This window comes from Callithrix jacchus, chromosome 10 (assembly GCF_049354715.1).
Source record: "Callithrix jacchus isolate 240 chromosome 10, calJac240_pri, whole genome shotgun sequence".
Taxonomy (NCBI): domain Eukaryota; kingdom Metazoa; phylum Chordata; class Mammalia; order Primates; family Cebidae; genus Callithrix; species Callithrix jacchus.
In genome coordinates, this window is record NC_133511.1 from 87845171 (window position 1) to 87863657 (window position 18487).

Sequence of the window (18487 nt, forward strand, 5' to 3'; positions counted from 1 at the left end):
TTGTTTTTAATAAGAATCAAATTTCATGCTTTTTCTTAAGAAAAAAAAATTGACCAAAGTCATCCAGTGCCTTAGTCCCTAAATCCTAGTCAGAGTAGCAGATTCATTTTTTTTATTCAAACTTTACTAACTATCCTTCAGTAACTACAATTCTTAACCAATAATTAACCTTACTTCAACAATAATTAACCATGACTGAAAAAGTATAGCAGGAATAGTAAGAGGTGGAGAGTATTATACGTTTTCTGTCATGAAAACAGAGTAGGTTTTATAAGAGTTAAGTTCAACTGAAGAGATATGATGAGAAAGCTATAACAAAAATGGTAAAAATGGTAATCAGAAGGAAGAAGATGAACCTCTGCTGTATTTCCATTACACATTTCCAAACCTCTATTCCTATCCTTAGTATACTGAATGGTAAATATTGTTCACTGGCTTGATAAATGATGAATCAACAAATAACATCTCATGGTTTGTAATGAGCATGGAAAGTTTCATAATGGCTCTAGGAATGAAACTCAGTTCTCATGAATTGCTAGGAAGTCAGATATAGAGAGTGCCATGAAAAAGACACAGAACACAGAATGAACTTAACACAGTAGTGGGACACTTAGATTAGTCCAGGCACAAAGATAAGGAAGATCTTAGATTCTGTTATCTCCAGCCAGTTTAATCACAGGGGAACAGTTTTCTTTCTAATGAGAAAGAGTAACTTGCAATTTTTTTTTCTATTTTTACACCCTAATGCTTGTAGCAAAGGAGTCAAGTCTGTAGGCTCTTGGTGACTATTAATGTGGAGGTTACAAAGCAACATGAATAAATAAAATAAAATACCTGAAAGAACACATCTATCTCAGCTCAATTAAAAGTTTTGTTAAGAAATAAAGCTATTACATTCAAACAGCTTTATTAAATACTGAGAAAATATATATAACTAGGAAGGTACTATTTAGATAACATGAAATATGCTGGGTAATTAGTTATACTTGCAGATGGCAAAAAAACTTTCTTATTGTAAAATGTCATCTGGAATGTTACCATTTAAAAGTCAGTAATGAAAACAAAAATTAATAAGAACTTTAATGCAATACCAAAGAGTGCAGGAAATAAATGTCACCAGTCTGCAGAAACAAGATTTCTTCTGGCATTTATCATTTAATTTGGTTTTGCATCAATCTTAGCTTTTAAAAACCTGAAAATCCCCTAGTCATAATCTGTTAGTCGATTTAGGAAGCCACCATCTTTATCAGAGACAATAAGAAGGTCAAGTGGCACTGGCAGTCATCCGTACTCTTGATGGTTGTCTGAGCCTTCTAGACCTGAGATGTAGTTATGACCTTAGTATTCAGTTTTCAAAACATTCAAGATATTTCATTATATTGTCAAGGCTTTATCCTGTCTCCCTGAAAATCTACTGTATGCCTTGGAATCATCCTATACCGTCCCTTCTCTCTCACATCTGTACTTACAGCACACACTTCCTGGGCAAACAAATATTTTCAAGTCTTCAGAAGATGTAATCCCATGAGTTTTTGTTCTCCATCTCTACTGCCACAGATTATATTGTTCTCTGATCTGGACTGTTTCTATCTCAGCTTCCTAATGAGTCTCTTTATCCTTGCATCTTTTCCAGGGGTAAAGCGTGTATGTGTGCATGTGTGTGTGTGTGTGTGTGCGTGTGTGTAGAATTTATAACAAATACATTGGTGAATAGGCCAGCCTTGGTGACTCACACCTGTAATCCCAGCACTTTGGGAAGCTAAGGAGGGTGGATCACAAGGTCAGGAGTTCGAGACTAGCCTGGCCAACATGATGAAACCCCATCTCTCTACTAAAAAAATAGAAAAATTAGCCAGGCATGATGGTGCCTGCCTGTAATCCCAGCTACTAGGCCAGCTGAGGCAAGAGAATCATTTGAAACTGGAAGGTGGATATTGCAGAGAGCCCAGATTGCTCCACCGCACTCCAGCCTGGGTACGACTCCATCTGTAAATAAATAAATAGGTGTGTAGATGGATTGTCAGTATCACTCTGATCACCACCATTTGTTTATTTATTCATTTAGCAAATCATGTGTGGTTTCTGTGCTAGGCACTAGGGCTATAGCAGAAAGCAAGGTAGAAGCAATACCTGCCAATATTAAGTCTACAGTTCAACCTGTATTTAATTATATAAAATTTAAAACTCTTTACTCAGAAGCCTACAAAATGATTAGCTTTTCTAGAACAGAACTGTAAAGTAAATATGCTCTAAATCTGACACTCCACATTTACCAAATAAGTCTCTTGATTTCTAGGCTTAGATTATAAGTTCCTAAGGGTCAAAAATGTTAAATCACATCACAAAATGTCTTTAGGTCTTTAGAATTAATAACAGCCGTCATGTATTAATAATAATGTATTATTAATGGAGGTAAAGATATCTCATAGAGTTGGTGTGAGGAGTAAATGTGGATGTGTATGTATAATATCCAGCATGTGGTTGATGCTCAAAAATCTTGATTAAAAAAACTGTTGATATATTTTTCTCTTCTTTTTAGGAAAGACAAAATATTAAATTTCCCAAATCAATGCAATGCTACAATATCTCCCCAAATTACACCCTTTAAATGTGTCTAACTAAAGTGTTCTTGATAAATATTTGTCTTGTTGTTATCAAAATTATTACTGAATTATCAAATTTTTAATTTTAAACTCTCATCCCTTTTTTTCTTCCTTATCCTATTCTTGGTCTATGAGAATAAAAGTATCCCAAGATGCTATATTCTCTGCACCTCATTTAAATCCCCTCTATAGCTTATCATATAAAAAGGAAGCTTACAAGCAATGTACATGAGTACACTTGTCTGAGCTTCAAAAGCCCAGATCTAAGCCTGCAGGAGAATATTTCTTACAGGTTTGAGACACAAAGCTGAAATTTTGGATCCTCTACTTTCCTTTTCTAGTATAAAAGCCGGTGAGTTCATTACACATACTTCTCTCAACCTTATTATATTTTGCTTCCAGCAAGTTGCTCATGTTGGGAATGCTTCACAGAGATACCCACTATTCCATGATCTTGCTTGTCTGAAGTTTCAAAATCCCTTGGCACTCTTTGCAATCCTAAACTTTCCTCATATCTTCTAGCACAGACCTGTTCTTTTATAAAATGTTTTGGGGATTTTGATACCAAGTTTAACATGTGGCATAGCCTGTCATCATGGAAGCCGCTTTCCACCGATCCCATTCCCAAACAGTCATGTTGTTTGGCAGATGACATTCAACAGGTGTGCATCATGTATTACAAGGCCTGTGGCTGCCAGAAGAGGCACACTGTTGTTGATCTGTGGGCGTCTGTTGTGGCCTGGCAACCATGGCTATGGACAAAAATTCAAATATAGACCAAGAGGGCATTTTGCCATTTTAGCAGATGGACATGCAGAGAAGTAGCCAAGAGCCTCTGTAACAACCACCATGCATGTAGCTGGACAAGAGGACGTGCAGCAAATACATTTAATTGGCTTTTATCTGTTGCTTAGAAACCTCAGGGACAATTTCCTTCCTAATTATGACTTAAGCCTTGAACATTCTCTTCATAGAAACCAAGATCTGTGACTGCCATGGATAAGCATTGGGCAGCAGAAGTTCAGCTGGCTCCAGGAAGCTGCCAACTGAGCCAGGAGTGAAAACTGCACTAAGGATAAGAATTGCTTCTCCTGGAGCTAAGTCAGCAAATGCAGTCTGGTTGTCAGAGCTGAGAGGTAAGGAATAAAGATGAATCATTGCATACTTGTGTTCTTTTCCCCTGCTTTCATTCTGAGTGAACAGGAAAAGCAGGTGAGACACAAAATGGTGAGGGAATAAATCATTCCTCTACTGACAAGACAGACTGGGCTGTACAAAACCAGAGTTAGAAAGAAAAGAAAAACAAATGAGAGAAAACTGGACTCTGGATCAATACATTAAAGAACCTGCAGTATTACAGTAGGCAGTCATGTTAAGGGCTTGAACTCAGAAGTCAGATCATCTAATTTCAATTCCAGCACCTCACTTACTAGCTTTGTAACTACAGTCAAATTAATAAACTGACTGACTCATTTTTCTCATCTAGAATATAGGGATAAAAAACACAATAACTATAAGGCAGTTGTAATAATCAAATCAGTTAATGTACATAAAGCACCTAGAAAAACACAATAACTATAAGGCAGTTGTAATAATCAAATCAGTTAATGTACATAAAGCACCTAGAACAGTGCCTATCACATAGTAAACACTACATAAGTATTACCTCTCATTATCACATGGAAAGGTTACTCTATCTCAGGCAAGCTTCAGCTAAATCATGTTCAAACTCCATAAAAAAATGTTCTTTGTCCCAAGCTAGTTCAGTTATATTGCCCCAAGCTAGTTCAGTTATATTGCCCCCAGCCTCTTGTAAAATATTGTATTAAATTTTCCTCATTTGGCTCCTATTATCTACATGCACAAACCATCCACCACATAATCCTATTCCCAGAAAACCAAAACAAATGAAAAAAAGCAAGATCATTTAAGAAGTAATTCTCAGTCCATTGCTTGACTCCTTATATAAATGTTTTACTGTCTAATATATCTACCTCTATGGCTTCAACTGCTTTCTCTGCAATAACTGAAGACCAAACCACTCTTCTGAGTCCAGAACTGTTTATCCAGTGATATACTAGCCATACATACTTGAAGGTCTCACAAAGTCCTTCAAACTTTGTGTATTGATAACTGAAGATATTATGTTCACTCCCAACCCACCAGAAAAACTGATGCTGTTTCTTCTTCAATATCCCTAAACCATTCATATGTCCTAGGTTGGTTGCTCTTTTTGTCTTAAAAGTGTCCCAACTTGAATATAAATTATATGATTGCCTTGTGTATCTCCCAACTCAGAGACCAGCCACCCAGTTGCTTAAGTCAGAAATCCTAGCTTTTCCTCCCCTTAACATCACACAAATCTAATATATCACCAAACATGACCAATTGTACCTTCAGATTATATATCAACTTTACCCCATCCTCATTAACTATATTGCCACTGCCTTTTTGTACTCCTTCAACCCATTTATCTACTGGCATAAGTTTCCTAAGTGGCATTTCTACATTTTCTGTCCCAAAAATATCATTCTGAAGTCTACCATAGCAGTTTTTTTTTTCAAAATCCAAATATGACTATATCATTTCCCAGCTTAAAACTGTGCAGTGGCTTTAATATATAAAGGGAAAATACAAGCTTCTGACAAACAAAACATTTCAGCTTAATATCTATAAATGAATGACTTCCAAATGTACATCCCTAGCACCATCCTCTCCCCAAATGAAAGATTTGAGTGTCTAGCTGCCTATTTCAGGTTTCTACTTAAATAGACATCTCAAGCTAAAATTTTCAAATTTCAGTTCACAATTTTACTGTATAAACCTGTCCTTCCACTTTTCCTCATATTAGTAAATGGTAACTCTTTTTACCCATGGCTTTGTCCAAAAGGATTGAAAGACAGTCTTGACTCACTCACACACTACATCAACTCCATTAACAACTTCCATTGGCTCTACTTTGGAATATATCTCAAATTCTAATGCATCTCACAATATCTGATACAATCACCAAAATCCAATAGATGATCATCTCTCTCCTAGATTATTAGAATAATCTTTTCACTCTTTTCATGTCTTTTTAAATGACCAGTATTTTTAATGATTTCATTTTATCTCATTTATTGGCTTTTATCATGCCTCTGTCTTTTCAGTCATTTCTCTGAATAATTGAAAAGTGTACAATACACGTCTTAGGCTTATTATTTCTATCTTCAAATAATATTATAGCACACTGGGTAGAGAATAAGAACCTTACAATAATATACCTCTATTTTCTTCCTCTCCTCCTTAGTGGTATTATTATGCATTTCTTATTTTCAGTTATAAACCTCATATAAGTTTTGTTTCAAATAGCCAACAATTTTTAAGGAGACCAAAATAAGAAAAATTGTTTTATTCTTTTCCACCTATTGACCATTTCCTGTGCATTTTCTTTCTGTTGATCCAAATATGCATCTAGCATTGTTTTCCTTTGCCCAAAGAACTTCTTTCAAACTTTTATAAGTGCAGGTATGCTGGAAGAAATTTTCTCAGCTTCTGTTTGTCTGATAAGAGCTTTATTTCACTGCTTTTTAAAAATGATTATTTTACAGGGTACAGAATTCTAAGTTGACAGTTTTTTTCTTTCAGCACACTAAAAATGTTGCCCTACAATGTCTTCTGCTTGTGACTCCTATATTTGTTCCTTTGTATAAATGTGTTATTTTTCTCTACCTGCTTTTAAGATTTTCTTCTTATCATTGGTTTTTAGAAAGTTGATTACGGGTGACTTGGTGTAGTTTTATTTACATAGTCAACTTAGGAATCACTGGTCCTCATCGATATGAGGTTTATATTCATCATCACACTTGAAAATTTCTCAGCTAAAATAAAATATTCAAATTTTCTTCTCTTTTCACATATTTTAAAATATATTCAAATTATATGTATGTTAAATAATTTTATACTAGCTCACAAGTCAGTGATATTTATTTTTCACGGTTTTTTTCTTTCCATGTTTCTACTTCTGTGTCCCCAGATTCTCTGATCTTTTCTTCACAATGTATAACCTGCAATTCCTTCCAGCAAATATATTTTTTATTTCAGTTATTATAATTTTAATCCCTAGAAGTTCAATTTAAGTCTTTTTAATAATCTTCATTCATGACATCATAGTCATATTTTCTTCTACCTTCTTAAATATTGGAAACATTTGTCATAGCTGTTTTAATGTCCTGGCTTGCTAATTTTATTCTCCCTGTCATTTCTGGGTCTATTTCTATTGATTAGTTTTTCTCCCCATTGTGGGTTCTATTGCGTGTTTTTTTGTAGGCCTGATAATTTATCTTTTATTTTTTGAGACAAGGTCTTACTCTGTCTTACCCAGGCTAGAGTGCAATTACAGCTCACTGCAGCCTCAAACTTCTGAGCTCAAATGATCCTGCCACCTTACCCTCCTGAATAGCTAGGACTATAAGCATGCAATACCACACCTGGCTAAATTTTAAATTTTCTGTAGAAACATGGTTTTGCTTTGTTGCCTAAGCTGGTCTTGAACTCTTGGTCTAAAGTAATCTTCCTGCTTCAGCATCTCAAAGTACTGGGATTACATGTATGAGCCACTGTATCCATCCAAAGTCTGGTAATTTTGATTGGATGCGAGACATTGTGAATGTTATATGTGCTGGATTTTCTTGTATGTTTTTGAATAGTGTTGAAGTTTGTTCTGGCACATTGCTAAGTTGCTTGGAATTAGTTGGAATTTTGTTTTTGAGGTTTGTTTTTAAGTTTCATTGGGGAGGTCCAGAGTAGTATATGAAATTTATTTATTCCTGCTATAAAGGCAATATACTTCTGAGTACTCTAATTGATGCCCTTATTCATGGGATCTTCCTACTCTGATTGATGGCTACACAAAATATTCCTAGCCATGACTTCTTGAAATTACTCAGCCTACTTATTCCCAGAGGTTTCTTCTCCAGCCTTACATGGTGCTAAATGTGCAGGTGAAAATTACTACCAAATACAGAAGGGAATTTCTTTGTAGATCTTTGGAGTTCTTCATCTTTATAGGTAACTGTATCTTCTCTTGACTTAAAACTTGCAAATAAATACTGACCATTTTAGTCTCCCCAAATATTATCTCAATCTTCTCAGTTTATTGAGAATACCAGGTTCTCTTTGGGTTCTCTTGTTTCTGTATCTATGACTTGAAAACTACATCTAGGCAGAATAAGGGTGCAATTTAAAATTTAATCCTGTTTGCTTTTCTTCTATGGGGGCCAAGGTCCTCTACTACTTATTGTCCAAAGTTAGAAAATTGTTACTTGGTAAATTTGGCTCAGTTATCTAGTTTTTTAAACCAGACATATATATCTTGTTACTGTTCAATTTGAAAATACAGAAAAAAACTGGCATGGGGAAGAAACTAATTCTCTTCTGGGGCATTTCTGCCACATTCATTTTTTCTCTTTAAAAAACCATTTTAGATCATGAAGACTGTATCTCAAAGTGTTTAAAAGCTCAGACTCTCAGTATATGTCTTTAAGCATATACTCGTAAACTCTTAAGGGTTCAATTACCTCATCTGCGAGATGGGAATAAGAATAATTCCTGAAATATAAGGCTGCAGCCAGAATAAATGAGATAATGGAAATAATGTACTTTGTACCAATTTCATCATATATTAAATGTTCATTAAATATTATATCCTTTTCTACAAAGAAAAACAAAAGCCACAGAAGAAAAGAAAATCTGTACTATACAATTTTTTTAAAAAAAGGATTTACTAGCAAAAGAAGTTGGAGAAAGAGTAATTATGAACTTTAGGGAAAGAAAGGACAAGCTGTGTCAAGAATACAGAGGCAGGAGTTTTAAGTCCTGGATTGTTTCATGTTACTCAAGGACTTACGAAGAAGCCACCTCACTTCTATAGATCTCAGTTTCTTCTAAAAGTTCGAATACAAATACTCTCCTGGCTCCTGGCTGGGATGTTGTAAAGATCAAGTGACATAACTGAAGTGAAAGTCTTTGGAAATGTACACATATCACATAAGGAATGTTAGATGTTGATGGTATTAATGGGAATCTTACCGCCATAAATAAAAAGAGCAACAATGTATATTCCAGACTCTATGAGAACCACTATCATCATTTTTATATGAAATAAAATAAGATAAATAAGAAGTGATGCAGAAAGAAGTGCAGTGGGTAGGAAAGAACACTCAGGGATGCAGGGAAAGAAAAGGGCTACAATTTCAGAGTTTTGGCCTCATGTCTAGTTCTTTTTTCCTGCACAGGCTCAGAACTGTTACATTCCTTTCTAAATCTGGATCTGTGACAACACTTTACATTCTGGTCATGAGAAAAACCTTCTCTGTTGCTGTTGTGCTGTTTGCTGGGGAGCCCCCCAAATCCTACACTGTGCAAAAACCACATATCTCCCTTGAGGTCAATGATATTGACATTTTCTGCCTGATTTGAAGATGCTTTATCCACAGCTACAATAAATGTGACTTAGCCTCATTCTCCATATCACCAATAATTCTGACCTTGGCAGAAGTGTCTGTCATGCCAGAGAAACAAAGTGAGGAAGAGAACCTGATTCTGAGACTCAAATGTGATGTATTATGAAGGGTTCTGCAGTTCAGCTCCAGAACTGAACTGGTTTTTTTGTTTGTTTGTTTGTGTTTGTTTGGGGGAGGTTAGGGGGGTTGTTGTTCATTTGTTTTTAACCTAGAATGGCATTACTTCTAAAGAAACTAAGAAATAATTTTTTACACAAAGAATCGAATTCCACCCAAGGTGATATTTGTCACCACTTTATCTGGCTAAGTAGGCTGTTGAAACAACTGTGTAAATTTAGTCACAAAAGTTCCTTTGTTTGTGGTGACATAAGAAGGTGGAAGAGATGGGAGGGAAGAAAATAAAATACATTTTAATGCAAAAATGCATAATTTCTTTAAAAATAAGGTGAATTTTGGTAATAGTTAAAAATCTACTTAGTAGTTAAAAAGTAGTAGTTATTATTATTAGTTAAAAAGCTACTTAGAAGATATAGACACAGTCATTGTCTTTTCCCACAAGATGCTTTGGGCATTATAGGAACCCAGTCTTAGTGCTTAGAGCATCATAAATGTGGCCACAGCCCCAAATCCAGATTTGGAAAGAAACATACACAGAGTGCTTCAGTCTACCCTCCACTCCCCCATTTATATTGCAGATTTGTTTTATTTTTATAGCCTTTCTTCATCCTTCGGATAGCAGCACACTACTTTTCCTATTAGGAATCATGACTATGTTCCTATTGTCCTGATGGAGCTGTCAGTTAGAGTGACCCCTCTTTCCATCATAGCTTGTGATCATGTGATTTAGGAAAGCCAATCAGTGTATTCTAACTCCTTGTTGCAGTGATTGAGCCAAGAATGTATACAGGGCCCAAAGAAGTCCAGGCCTTTCCTGATATTTGATATTTGGAGAGTAAAAAAGAACAAAAAAAGAGTCCTTTTTCTGAATCACAAACTACAGGCATATAACCTTGGGTGTTTTCTCCTGTTATAGAAAGTCTTATTGAGAATGGGACCCACATGCAGAAGGTAGAAATGCTAAAAGATAAAGACAAAAGAAACAGGCCACAAATAAAACTTTAATATTATAATTTGTGTCACTGAATCTTGCTATGTAGAATCAAGCTGAACCTAAACTTCCAGATATGTAAGCCAATATGTTCTCCTTTTAGTTTCAGGAGTTTAAATTTGACTACTGTGGTTTGGAGTTAAAACAGTACCTAGTTCAGTATATAGTAAAATATTTCATGATCATAATCTCTAGGGCCATTTTATACTAGTGTAAAACAAATACAAGTTAATTTGCTTTTGGTGCTTCTTTTAGATAGAGCACGTTATGTAAACAAAACTATCTGAGAACATGAGACATTGGCCATATTTAAATTGTGCCTAAGTCACTTGCAAAAGTTTAATTGTCTTTAAAAGAACATTGAGGCCAAACTCTCAAGAGACACATCATAGACACAGGATAAAGTACTGACCCTCTCATTCCTTAAGGAATGATTATCTTTCCATTTCAACACCTATGACCAGCTTTGATTAAGTTTTATAAAAGGCTATTTCATTAACTGCATACTTATATAAGTGATGGCCATGCAAAAATTGCCTTCCTGTACAAGTGAGGCAGAGTAATATTTTGAATTACTAATCAATGTTTTTTCAAGATATTTTTCCTTACCTAACAACTTCTCCTAATTAGAGCAACTGTGCATCTTGTCTTTACTACAGCAGCAATGAGGTGACCCAGAAGAATGCTTAATTCAGTTTGTAGCTTCTGAGCTGTAAATGACTAGGCAGAAGAACATCAGAGAGAACTGAAAAGAGCTGGGAAGTGGTTAGATTCCTGAGAAGAGTCCCTCAGAAACAGAGTAGAAGTGACCACTCAAAACATGCTTGAGAAAACTCCTTGACTCACCCAGCCTCCAGTTTTTCATAGCTTCAGAGTAGGCAGGGAGTGGTTTTCCATACTCCCAGCAGAAGTTTTGAGGCAGCAGAGAGAGCCAGACCTGGAGCAAAGGAGATAGCACAGCAGCAAACTGCAGGAATTGATGACCCAGGACTGGCACAGATAACTGATGCCTGCATAGTCAGATGACAATCAGGAACCAGATATCACTGTGCCCTGCAACATGGGTTAAGGAATTTAGCCACCATCCTGGGGAAAAGGGGCAGAACTTTAAATAGATTGAAATGAGTGTTCCTCTTGTTAAGTAAAAATTATAGGAGGCTATTGTTTTGGACTAAACACTAGGCCCCAACAGACCAGATTTTAAAGAAAAATAGCTTGGAAATTACTAATAAGCTTTTCATTTTCTGCTTCTGCCTTCTTCAGCCCTTCACTGTCTACAAAGCCATCCCTTCTGTTCAACTTCTCTGAACATTCTATATTTTAGAATGAAGTTTTGCCCAATTCTAGAATTGCGAATAAAGCCAAATGAGTGCTTTAAACTAAATTTGTTTTAATTGGTTTTTTTTTTGTCACTGTCTTTAAGAGAATGAGGCCTTGAAACAAATTATATTGAATTATAGAAAGAAAAGATTATATTTCTTAAGCACTGGAGTGAGTGGGTAGACAAAGAACCATACTCACTATCAAAATGTTTAAAATAAGTTTTAGGGTATAATAACCAAAAAAACTTTTAAAACCATTTATTCAACATTTGCATTTATATTTATGAATCACTAAGCTTAAGATTTTGTGTTAAACAGTGAAGGGTGTTGCAGGCAGTCAGCACTTACTCCACATCTGCTGTGGCCTCCACACCTCCTGCATTTCATCAGTTTGTGCCTAGGATATTTCCTCTTCACCTTAACAAGGAATCATCTACCATAGGCCAGTTTTTGATGTCCCTTTGTGCCAGGATGGGCATGTCCCAGGGGCTGGTCTCATCTCCTATTGAAAGGGATTGATTGGAGACTAGGATCCAGTGTCAACCCTTTAGCCACATTTGAGTAACAAAGGAGGTTTGAAAGGAGTGGCTCTCAAGCTATGTCTACATGGAGTTCACCACTATGTTCAATTTTGTCTGCTCTTTAGTCTTTTGTTGTCTTAAAGTGCTGGGCCAACATTACTTTGTTAGAAGTTAGTGAGGGGTTTCAGTCAGGATGGTTGGAAAGATTGTAAAATTATAGAATATAGTTATAAAGCTTCTTGAAAGGCTGAGAAGTTTGCATAGTTTCCATAGATGTTTTGACTGTAGGCAGCCTAATCCCCTTTATCTTTAGTTGAAAAAGAAAAGCAAATAACTAGGGAATGTGGGAGGCTTTATCTGAGTAACTTGTTTACTAATGTGGTCCTAAAACTAACCTTTAATCTTTCACAAGTCAGATGACTCGCTTGAGAGGAGGGCGACCAGATTTATCACCTGCAAATGGTGTTTGTTTTTAGGCCTCAGAACCTGGCCTTTAATCATTATCCATAAGTGTGTTGACTCAGAGCCTCTATTATTAAATCTATACTGAATAAATGCCTGGAGAGCCAACTGGTCAGGCCATGGCTGCTATCTCTCTCAGGAGTATCTGTGAGTGGCCACAGACCCCCAGCCCACTCTTTCACTGGAGATTTGTGTTTGAGTGAATTTGTTCATCTGTCACTGGGTCAGGGTCTGCAGGTCAAACCCCAACAAGTTAGTATTTCCATAAAAATTTAATAAGTAACAGATATAAAATTTAGGAAGAAAAATAAATAGTAATATGATAATTCAAGTTTGCATAATGACTTTGAGCCATAAACTTAAAATAACCAATTGAATAAATCAAATGACCACAGGGAATTAGATAAGACCTAGAGTAAGCATATGGTCTGTCCTCTTATTTAGTGTATATGATTCTCAGTTTTTCAGAGGAATGTATCTAAGTATAGCATGTAATATTAGCAAGAGCAAAGACATTTTCTTATTTAACCAGTGGATACTAAAATATCTTTAGGTTCTGTTTAGTTACCAGCGCAAGCTACTGATTGTGGAACTATATGCCATTAAGTTACCATGTGAAAAATGGAGGTTAGAGTAGCATTAAGGTAGGTAATAGTCTCATTATGATATGAGGATTTGTTCCTATATCTTAGGGACAGCTGTCTATAGCATGAAAACATCAACCTCTCCTGGTTTGTAGTTTGAATGTCTCTAGTCATGATATGCAGTTTGATGGTCTTGTGGTGGTCATACATCAGGCACAAGGAATGTTATTTAAAATTTATCTAGTTTTAACTTATAGAGCTTTAGGATCAGAGCAGTTTTTTGTTACTAGCTGGAGAGTTGTAGCAAAATATTGGATGAAATCATGAGAAGTCAGGATCTAGTCCAGCTTACAGGTAAATGAGAAGAACTTGAAAGCTGTGAATAAAGCTACAATCTAATAACAAGCATGTAATAGTTCATTTGTTTGCTTCAAAATAATATTTCCACTCTACCTTCATCACATAGGAGTGTCAGATTTTAATACCTCTTGAGGGAAAGAAGCCTAACAAAGGTGGATTTTAGATCTTACTTACATTCTTTAGTTTTCCAGGCCTGCCAGGAAGTGACAATTTCTACTGATTCACTGTGATTCTAGGAACTGTTTGAGCCAGTTGTTTTATTCTCAAATATAATACTTCAGTCAAAGACTTGGTAATGTAACCACTGTTTTCAATTTTATCCTGCTATAAAGACAGAACAGATTTGTTATGCAAATAACCTAATTATCACTATACATATTATGAATAGTTTTCAATTTTTGGAAGAATCAAGCAGGGAGAATTGAGGTTTGGGGTCTCAGACTGGCTCCCTTGCTCCTCAGCTTGCCAACAGTCTACTGTGGGACTTCACCTTGTGATCATGTGAGTCAGTACTCCTTAAAAATCACTCTTGGCTGGGCACGATGGCTCAACTCTGTAATTCCAGCACTTTGGGAAGCCAAGGCAAGTGGATCATGAGGTCAGGAGTTTGAGACCAGCCTGTCCAATATGGAGAAACACCATCTCTACTAAACCTACAAAAATTAGCCAGCTGTGGTGGCATGAGCCTATAGTCCCAGCTACTTGGGAGGCTGAGCCAGGAGACTCACTTGAACCCAGGAGCAGAAATTGCAGTGAACCAAGATCACATCACTACACTCCAGCCTGGGTTACAGAGCAAGACTTGTGTCTCAAAAATAAATGAATGAATAAATAAATAAATAAATAATCTCCCTCTCATATATACATCCATTCTCTTAATCCTTTCCCTCAAGAGAACTCTAATACAGAGAAAAAGCAAATACTTCCACATTTTTTCACAAAAATATACTTTACCAAAGTGTTGTAAGTTGTAAAGCTTAAGTGTTGTAAAACTTAAGAGAGAACTTTCTAAAACCTGGAAAACATCTAAGTGAATAACCAATCATTGGTTTACATAAAAATTATAAAAACATTAGCTTTATCAGTTATTTAATTTAATTAGCTTTATCAATTACATAGTAAATTTTTGTTTTGCTTGATCTTGATGAGCACTTTTATAAACTCACACATTTCAGTTTTGGAGCTCTGGAAACTTTTATTTAGTCTATTGATCTTAAAGTTGTCAAAAGTCTGTGTTCCAGAGTACTTCTCTTTTTCTTATAAAGCAACTTTGTGCTGTAGCTGATTACATACATTATTAGAGAAGAATTTAAAACAATAACTGTGTATGATAAAAACAAAATAGCTATGGTTAAAAGTCTGATGAAACAATGAGAACACATGGACACAGGAAGGGGAACATCACATACTAGGGCCTGTTGGGGGTGGGGGAGCTAGGGAGGGATAGCAGGTGGTAGGGGGATGGGGGAGGGATAACATTAGGAGAAATACCTAACAGATAGTGGGGGGAATGGGTGCAGCAAACCACCATGACATGTATATACCTATGTAACAATCCTGCACGATCACATGTACCCCAGAACTTGAAGTACAATTTCAACTAAGAAAATTCAAAGTTGACAAGGAAATGTAATTATTTTTATTATGTGCACCATTTTAAGATATCAACCAGAATCATGACTGACAGCATCAAATTAGTACCACCACACTTTTATAAATTTTATATATGCTTTAGAATACTTAGATTCATAACATATCCATCCAAATAAAACTTTAGAAAGTATTTCAGAAAACCAAAGCTATGGCATAACATCAAATTTTTAGAAATTTATATAGTTTTTAAATAGTTATACTAAGAATATACCAATAAATATAACTGAAAGAAGATCTAGTATCACATCATTTGACAGTGCTTCTTATACGATTTGCCAAATAATCCTTTCCATCTAAAATATCTATAAGATGAGAGATATATTCTTGGAGGCCCAGCTGGAAAATTTCAGAGTTAATTTTAGGTGTCAGAAAAGCTTTAACTTATAATTTTTATCTTGGGGAAGCCTGCCAAAGATGTCAAAAAGTTCAAAACACTTGATGAAAACAGAATTAAAGGTCCCTGTAACATAATAGTTATTCATTTAACCAGAATGATAATCAGAGATCTTCAAAAGCAATACAGAAAATCAAATAAATATAAAATCCTTAACCTCTTTAAAAACTCAGTTTTCATAAGTAATGAAACAACCCTAATAAAGACAACACAGGTCCAGATGCAGTGAGTGGCTCATGCCTATAATCACAGCACTCTGGGAGACCAAGACAAGAGGATTGCTTAAGGCCAAGAGTTTGAGACCAGCCTGGGCAACATAGTAAGACCGTGTCCCTAAAAAAGTTTTTGTTAAAAATTAGCTAAGTATGGTGGCACAATGTCTGTAGTCCCAGCTACTCAGGATGTTGAGGTGGGAGAATCTCTTGAGTTGAAGATTTTGAGGCTGCAGTGAACTATGGTTGCACCACTGCACTCCAGCTGGGAACCAGATTGAGACCCTGTCTCTAAGGAGGAAAAAAAAAAAAAAAGACAACACAGGAAATTATCTTTACAGAATATAAAATCCTTTGTTTTTTAGATTAGTTGCCAAAAAGGTAAAGAAAAATGTTCTGCAGCATAATTGTTTCTCCTTATAGGAAGCTGATTCAGATAACCTGGAAATCAATCCTGATGGAAGAGTAATTAAATTTAATCAGACACAGAAGGAATGTGTTCAGGATTATGAATACACTATATTACAGAGGAATGTGAACAAGAAAACTGGTATGTTAAGCAGGGAAATACATGGTTTTTACTAACAATATGGGAAGTTTCCTGGCTATATTGGAACAATTCAGGCACAACAGGAAAAGCCAAGAGGGCAGAATCCAGTTATACTGAGAAAAACTTGGTTTTTCTGTATTTGAGAAAAATATTTCAGTGTCAGGCAACAAAATCAGAGTTAAAACAAGAGAAAAAAATTAAAGGGGATGACAAAAATGTTAAAAGAAAGAGTGGTCAGCCTAGCCTAGCAAAAGGATATATCTTTATAAGGGAAGAAAGGAAAGCCTAAGGCAAAGATGATGCATGCATGACCTCCAAATCTCATGCAGCAGTACAGGAAAGGTTGAATTCTGACATATAATATGCAAAGTTTCAAAAAAAATAATTTTACATGGAGAAATAAAATTACCATTCTAAATTTTAAAAAACCGCATTTCAAATCTGAAAGTAGAAAAAATTAAATATGTCTCAGCAAGAAATGTGGCAGAATTAGAAACTGTAGTTTAGAAGATGGCTGCTGGCTGGGTGTGGTGGCTTGCGCCTGTAATCCTAGCACTTTGGGAGGCAAGGGTGGGTGGATCACCTGCAGTCAAGCATTGGAGACCAGCCTGGCCAATATGGTGAAACCCCATCTGTACTAAAATGTACAAAAATTGGCCGAGCATGGTGGCATGTGCCTGTAATCCCAGCTACTCTGGAGGCTGAAGCAGGGGAATCCCTTGAACCCAGGAGGTGGAGGTTGCAGTAAGCTGAGATCATGCCATGTACCCCAGGCTGGACAACAGAGAGAGACTTCCTCTCAAAAACAAAAACAGAAAATGGCTGTTAAAGAAGCATATTTTGAAATCAAAAATCAAAACCACTTGCAACTATTCTAAGCATAAATCAATACTTTGTTTTTCCTACATAGGGAACCAAACTTTTTAGTTTTGTATGTTTTTTAGTATTGGCTCTTCTTTAAAGTTATTATAATTTTCTTTTAATTATAACCAATTTTATCACACACAAAATTATTTTTATAAATCCCCCTTCACAAACTCACATTATTTATGGTATTCTTGGACTTTCTGTTCTCTCCTGCACTTTTTCTTTCTTAAATAACCAGTCATTTACTTTAGGACAAAAACTTCCCACCCAAGCTTTTTTTTCATACAAAATTATTCTCTTTTCTTCTTAACCTTTGCTGCAATCAGAAGATTTTTAGAAACAAGCAACAAAATGTTCAAACCAAATTAAAAGAAATCAAGTATTCACAAAAATCTTAACCCAGGCAGGTAGATTGAAAAAAAAATATTTAACTAAACCTGCAGCCAAAAAGTGGACTCACCAGAAAAGACATGCTTCATGAATGGAAAGTAGATTTTGTAGAAATAAGAGCACTCAATCCAGAAAGACGTGTCTTTACATGAGAAAGGTCTTGCCAGAAAAGACAGAAATACTTTTATCACCCCAGGAGGGGCATATGGTCCTTTACTAAAATGGCTTTATCAGGTCCAGATTCCAAGTAAAGAAAAGAGCTACTACCAAAAAGAGAGTGGTTCAGCCTCTGAGAAGACTCATCAGGGCAGAAAAGGTGAATCATGGAAACAGAGCTCAAAGGGCTCAAGTGACTATTGCACACCAGTTCTAAGAATCACTAGTTTCTTTCAATGGTGATCTTTTCCATGGCTACTTCTGTAACCATATACATCAACCTAAATAAGAAACAGAGAAAGACTCTCTAAAAGAAAAAGATATTTAGGGAATAGAGCATTGCAGTGGAAATACGCATGCCATAGTAAACTATGTATGTATTCAGGGAAGTAAAGAAAGATCCTTTTAAATTAAAAAATTAAGATTATACAATTATTTCAAAACAATTATCATTGGCTACAAAGATCAATAACAAGGATCATGCCAGTCTGAGTCTGGACAAGCAGTTGCTATGCAGATTTCCTCACAGAAGTATTTTTTGTGTAAAATTGAAATGGCCTTTGTGTACAGTTGTGGTTTTTGCAGAATCTTTTGTGATAGTTTTTCTCAAAAATACAAGCATGAGACCCCTTTCTTCAAAGCCATCCTTGGCTCTATTTGTCAAGGTTTTTTTTGTTTTGTTAACATTAATTACTCCATTCTGATGTGAACAACTTACACATGTACCACCCCACCATTTCCTTGGAGAAGCTCTCCATTAAACTACTACAGAAACGAATTCTCAAAATTAAAAAAGTAA

General features: G+C 35.7%; 1 protein-coding gene across 3 annotated transcripts in view; it reads left to right on the forward strand.

Annotated features, from left to right (window-relative positions):
• The window catches only part of ANO5 (anoctamin 5), a 198544-nt gene that overhangs the window by 16996 nt on the left and 163061 nt on the right, over window positions 1–18487 (forward strand). For all 3 annotated transcript variants that reach the window (XM_054242181.2, XM_035266044.3, XM_054242182.2), the window contains exon 2: window positions 3578–3739. The gene's annotated coding sequence lies outside the window, so the exon portion shown is untranslated. The remainder of the gene's footprint in view (window positions 1–3577; window positions 3740–18487) is intronic.